General features: G+C 32.6%; 1 long non-coding RNA gene across 4 annotated transcripts; it reads left to right on the forward strand.

The window, feature by feature from the left end:
- The first annotated feature begins 814 nt into the window (after positions 1–814).
- Positions 815–6,225, forward strand: LOC128240034 (uncharacterized). 4 transcript variants are annotated; one of them, XR_008262013.1, is made up of 5 exons: positions 815–1,364; positions 1,666–1,767; positions 2,513–2,757; positions 3,322–3,386; positions 3,919–6,225. It is a non-coding gene; the product is annotated as an uncharacterized LOC128240034 (long non-coding RNA). The 4 variants fall into 4 exon arrangements; XR_008262011.1 differs by having other exon boundaries at positions 815–1,249; positions 1,566–1,767; XR_008262012.1 differs by having other exon boundaries at positions 815–995; positions 1,566–1,767.
- Positions 6,226–6,986: the final 761 nt, after the last annotated feature.

A 6,986-nucleotide genomic window follows, 5' to 3' on the forward strand; every position in this document is an offset into this window, starting at 1 on the left:
TTGTATCGGTATTGGGAAAATCCGGTATCACAGTTTATAGTACCGGGTTATGTTGATACCGGGTGTTTCGTCACAGTCTGTACCGGGTAATATAATATTCTCTTAAGTTATCCCGGTTTCGATAAGCCCGGTATCAGTGTCCACAATAATCTACTATGACTTTGAATATGTTAAAAAAACATAATTAACATTTAGGTAGACAGTTTGGTTAAAATTACACACTTTTAACATACTGTAAATCATGAGTATAGTAGCTTTTAATTTAATTATTGTGTTTTTTGTTGTTTATTTAAAGTTATAATTGGGGAATAGATTTAAAAAATATATTTTTTAACGCTCAATGTTTTAATTAATATAATAAAAATGTGTTCTGATCTTTAAAAAGCCGATAAATGAATGTTATAAACAATCGCAGATTTTTTATTCCTTTTGTGGTAATTGTGAGGAAAAACTTCAAAGGCAAAAATAGTAAAATAGATAGGTATATATAGGATTATTTCTTGATATATTTGTCTATCATTATTGTCGTAGAATTTACGTTTTGTGAATTCGATGGGAACTAGTCATTTGTACCCTAACCAATTCCTTCCCTCCATTTTTTTGAAATTGTGATGGCTATTTAGAGATGACACTTAGATTATCTGATTTTAATAAAAATATACAAAACAGATATCTTTATCCGATAATCATTCCTTCGGTAGGCAATTAATAGCGGGTCATTTGAAACCAGATTTGTCATCTGATAATATCCCGGTTTCATTGGAAAGTGACAACAGGTGACAGGTACCGGCTTTTAGCCCCACCCTACTTTCGGTTTGAGTTAACAGACAAACAAGACTTGTGAACTAGCTTAATTTATGACATGAATCGTATTTCGAACAATCGTGTTAAGGCAAGCTTGGAGGACGTGTAATGCCGATTAACGGTACCCGGAAAGACTGATAGATGGAAAATTAGTTCGTTTTCCAACGCCTTTAAACGGAACATTGAAAAGTGTAAATGTTGGATCAAATCTAGTCTGGCTTCCATAACTTTAATGTTGATATTTATTTTTTTGATGTTTACTACACATTGTAGTTATGGCGTAACCCTCATTCTAAAGTCAACCAGAATCAACTGCCTACGATGATCCAATTGAATGACTCGGCAATCACATGACTGATAACATCGATTCATTCTATTTTTAGCATCAGCTTCACATTGTTTATTTATTTTAAACCAATTGCAGTTAGGTTGAAAATAAGTTTTGGTAAATAAAAACAATTAAACTATTCCAAATTTAGTATCTGTTAGATTTCTAATCATTCAAAATAGAAAAATAACAGCAAAATAAGCTCTACCTTTGTGAGGTCGAATATATATATGTAGGTCACATGGGTATTTTCTGAAAATCTTGTTATCGAGCGATTAAATTTGAAAACAACTATGACCTAGTTAAGGAATGTTTATAATCGGATTTATTATAAGGGTCAAACAGCTTTCTATTTTTTTGGTTGTGAAAAGGTGTTTGTGAACTACATTTTACTTCATCTACCTGAGAATATTGTTATTTTGTCTGTTCAAAGCATACGAGTGAAATAACAGCGTGACATAAAAAATGTCTGGTTGGGTTTGGATACGGCGTTCTCTTCAGCGAGCACGTCCCATTGGGTAATATATATATAGCGTGTTCGCTGAAGTTCTTTAGCTAGATCAAATCTTGCGGGGGACCCCACTAATCAGCTAACAGCTGGTTGGATTAATCAACATAAAGCTTTGTGTACGAAGGTAACCCACGTTTTGGTTATTACATGCGTTTATTGTTCATCTTCAGTTATATTGTGTCATATTTTTTCAATGCTAAAATTGGTCAGACACCACCATAATATATATTCATAGTCCATATAAACACCCGCCCCAGAGTTTTTGACGATTATTGTTTCGGCGACTCTACGTGAAGAGAACAAAATGAATATCAAAAAGGTTAAAAAACGTTCCCTAAACGCGCATTATTGTGGCTACACCATAATTCACCTGTTAGCTGGCATGAATTTTATGTTTATCGTATTGTACACACGGATGTTTCTATCATATAATCGAACAGGACACACAAATACCTTGTGTCATTTCAATATTTATATATATATATATTGTACGACTGTATGTGACAAATTCTGTTTCAATGGTCAACAATTTCGGACTACGTTTCATTGGTACGCAGTATGCATAAAGACAAATTTATTGTTCACACAGTGACAGTACTCGAAAAGCTTACATATTAGTCGTTAAACAGTAAATGAAATTACTAGAAATGTTGTATACTGAAGAGGGAGGGGGGGAAGGCGTGTAAACTAAAAGACAGCATCTTGAATAGTTACTGAGTTTAACCCCTCCATTAACTTTCAAATCGTTTTGACGCTTATATTAGTGAATCTTGTATTCAGGAAATCTTAATTTTGAATTTAAAGAATAAAATGTAATTGATGAAATTCAAATGTAAAGCTTAATTTTGAAGTTTTAATTTATTTTGCAGAATTTTGTTGGTGCTAATTGGCCAACAGAGATACATCCTGACCCGGTTCGAGCAGATGGATCTCTAGGTTAAAATAAAAGACGTCTAAAATGGGATTGCCCATTAAAAATCTTAAACAAATCGGTCCACAAACAATTATTTGGCCAAATGGATCCCACGATGATCCCATGCTACACCTGCTCGGGGGCTGTTGGTCAATCATCTCTGGTGTCTAGCCTTAAGGGTGACCAAAACTAATCCAACAGGTTATGTTTTGTAATTTGTAATTTATTTGTTTTACGTACTATAAACTCATTTATATTGCTAAAAAACACTTGTATATATAGATGCATTTCGAAATTAATTGATAGTTCGTCTAAAAACAATGATTGTCTTTTTTACTGTCTCTTCTAGTTATAAATACAGAAGTATGTATGAGAAACGCTTTTAAAAATAAATTATGCAATTTCACATACATCATTAAATTTATTATAATTAATTATTTAATAAAATAAAGATCAATTTAAATTTGAACTGAAACATATATGACAACTAATAATTACATAACGATGTAAAAGATTGATAATTTTCAAGATAAATAAAAAACATTATTAAGTATAAAGCATTTTCATCAGCTGGTAGTTTTGTTACAAACTACCCCTGTTCCGCATTTTCCATAAAACCCGACTGACTTGCTTTCCTTGGCACTGGCTCTTGGTTTTGATAAGTCATAGTAAATTTAAGCTTAACATAAATGGAGAATATCATAAGTTTATTACATTTGATATTTTATAAAAAAGATAATTGAGACATTTTGTACTTTATTTCAGTCAGGATATCTTAACACAGGAATGCGGAAAGGAATCTGGGCTTTCCACACAGACTGAAAATTTATGTAAGTACATTTATATGAATTTTGAACAGTTTGTACTTTTAAGGCACAGAATGATTAACATAGAATTCTGCTAATCTGCTCAACATATCAGACATCAATGAAATGTCTGGCAGAATTCTTTAAAAATGTGTGTCTTTACATGTGTACACAATGAATTCGTAAACAAATCATCAAGTTATCATCAGTTGATCTTCAATCTGTGCATATTAGAAGTGTGTTTCACTCTGGAATGTTATTACATGCCTCACCTGTTGTCACATTTATTGCTGAACATGGACATTTTATTTCAACAATGCCACTTTCACCATTGTCACAAACGATCGCATCTGGTGTGGCACCGAGAAAGAAAATTGTGTTGTTAACAACTTAGCCATATTTTTCAGCCAGGTGGACGGGTGCAGTATTTGTTACAGAACTATTGCCACATCTTTGTACAATATCTGGCACACGTGTCTTCGTTAGGTTTCGAGTATGAAAAATAACAACACATACTTTATATATAAACTTGTAAAGTTATTTTCTTCATTTTTAGGGGTGTGTCCACTTGATGTGTTGGGGTCGGCAGTAGAGAATGCTCAGATGAAACAGAAAGTGATCACCCAGGGTGAACAACTGACACGCCTAAGGAGAGATATTTCATCTAAAGACAATGAAGTAAAGCAGCTGATGTCACATTCATGTAGAAAGGAGGCTTTTAATATTGTGCAAATATCATACTTGGATAACATACCCTCCTCAAATTTGTAGTTCCTACAAATTATTAAGTGCCTAATTAAGCTTTACGTAGTGATTTAAAATCATTGAAAGTGGATTATGGCCATTTTCTTACGTTTTTGTCAATAAAGGCATGAATTTAGAATTAAGGAATGTCAGTAAGATTTGGATTAGGCCTACACTCAACAGATGTTGTTTTTAACACATTGATTGATATTATGTACGTTAAATTGTGCAAACTTACAATTTGGCCACATAGAGACACCATAATAAAAGACATGCCATCCGAGTACAAAAAAGAATTCCCCACATCTTCGATAATTATTGATGAAACAGAAGTAAAAAAACAAAGTACAAGTGCTCTAGGTCAAATGTACAGTGACCAGTAGTCAAATTCAACTTTAAAAGCTTTAACTGGATGTGATCTAAATGGTGGTTCAATGTTTGTTTTAGAATTATTCTGAGGTACAATTCCAGATAAAGCAGAACAATATGTTTTTATGATGTATGGAAATATTAAAAAGTCATGGTTAGGTTAAAAATGAAAATGTTGTAATAGCTGATAAAGGATTTGCCAAACACAAATGTTATATTGAACATTTAATATGTAAAGTTAAAACATGCAAGATGTTAAGTCATTGTTTGCCAACTTCTCTGTTGCAAAACATTTATAAAATATGGTCAGTTTGTTGTTACCTGACACTTTTTCAGGATGTTTCACTTTTTCAGGATGTTTTGTAAAAGGACAAAGTTAATCCAAATAGCAAATAAAGGACAAAGTTTATTCAAGTAGCTAAACAATATTGGATCATAATTTCATTAAAGAATGCACATTTCTTTGGCATACTTTTTTGTATTTTATTAATTTAAGTGAATATTAACTTATATAAAGCATAATGTTCAATATTATTGACCTAAACTGGAGTAATATCCTTGTTTGACAATATCGATTCGATTTGAACATCAACCAGTGCAATTGATACTGTTGGTACGTTGTGAATGACTTTCTATCAATGGCGTGCCTTTTAATTCTGATGAATGTGCCAATTCATCTCTAATTTTTGTTAACCTTAAAATCAAATGCAGTGTACGGCCATTGCTTAAATAGCACTTTGGGCATTTTTCCTGTACTAGCCTTCCGATTTTAGATCTCATGATATTGACTGTGTATTTATTGAAGGCAATCGCTTACAAGTGTGAAAGTATTGTTTACACCATCGGTGAAGTTCTATATTAAGGACACAATGATTTGCAAAACATAGCTACAACATTAGAGATCAGCTATATGATGTACCCTTTTACGCCAGATATAAAATATGGTTTAATTAACAGAAATGCGGAGTTGCATTTAGGCCAAATGACATTCAATGGCGCCATTTCTCAAGCATGCGTGTCACTTTATCAAATATTGACCGTTATTGGTCCTACATTCGGTTTGAATATCAATCTAAAAAAAAATTATATCCTTTTATTTGATTGGCATGAAAGAAACATACATGGTACACACTGTGATGATGAACAGCTGATGTGCCATGATACTTTAGATGAGTTATTTCATTTTCTTTTTGTTCAGTATACAGATTTTGCTAATGAATTGACACCGGTCTACTTGTATTTATTTTTAAAACTTGTGGATAATAAGAACAACGCTGTGCAGATTCATTAAGAACATTCTAGGGTAATACTGCAGAAGCATCTTAAATGAAGTCTTATCATTGACATTTTCGTTGACTGACTTATTTAAACATTTAGGATATTTGTGGTTAATTTTAATTAAATAAATGAATATTACTATTATTTTTATGCTAAAGCAGTTAAAACATCTTGAAGTTCTAATATGATTTTGAAAATATATTATTTTTAGTTTTTTTATAATTAATCAAAAATATTTCAGTATATCCGTAAAACTGGCCCTGCTGTATTGCTTTAATTTTATATTGATTTATCAATATGCTGTATATGCATTAGATAATAAACATTCTGTTCTGTTTTGGTTTTTGTACTTTTACATTCCTCTCAATACAGAACAGGTAGTTTATTCAGGCCATTATATTCTTGTTAATTGTTGAGTATATGCATCGTATGATTTTTATGCTTTTATGCTCATTAAATTTATACCATAAGACTTGTTACAATTACTTTCAATTTCTTTTCTCATATATGCCCATGGTTTTATTATCTTACTTCTTATAAACTAGAAGAGTATACAATTTCCCCATATTAATTCAAAGTTTGTGTCACACTTAACTCATAAATAAAAACTTTGAACTTTAAGTTAATAATTGTTACAGCACCTGTGAATTGTATGTCCCAACGGGTGACATATAGTTATCTGATAGTCTGTCTGTCAGTCCCTACGGTTTACAATCAATATATGAAGAAAGCTTTGGCCCATGGAGCTGAATCTTGGTAGCAAGATTTGTCATGAACAGCAGATGAACCATATTACCTTTGAGGTCATTGGACACAGGTCAAGTTGGCGGTGACTTTAAGCTGAAAATCGATTTATGATCAATAGCCAGCAGATGAACACATATTGCTTTTGAGGTCAGTGGGCCATTGGCCAAGGTCATTGTGACAGTAAGCTGAAAATACACAGTTTCCAATCAATAATTGAAAAACGCTTAGGCCTAGAGACCTTGAGGTTGGTGGAGGTCCCTTATACATGACCAGCGCACTAACTATTTTGACGCCAGTTGGGTTGAGATCAAGGTCATGATGACCTTGAGCTAAAAATCCGATTTCTTCCAATATCTGAAGAATGCTTGTATTCATGTACCATAAACGTGGTATGATATCATATGTGGTGTATTTCTCTAATAAAACATCCAGTATGCACCGGACCGCACTGGACTTCACAGGGGACACTCAGATTTGAAAGCTGAT

The sequence above is a fragment of the Mya arenaria genome, chromosome 7 (genome assembly GCF_026914265.1).
Source record: "Mya arenaria isolate MELC-2E11 chromosome 7, ASM2691426v1".
NCBI classification, from domain to species: domain Eukaryota; kingdom Metazoa; phylum Mollusca; class Bivalvia; order Myida; family Myidae; genus Mya; species Mya arenaria.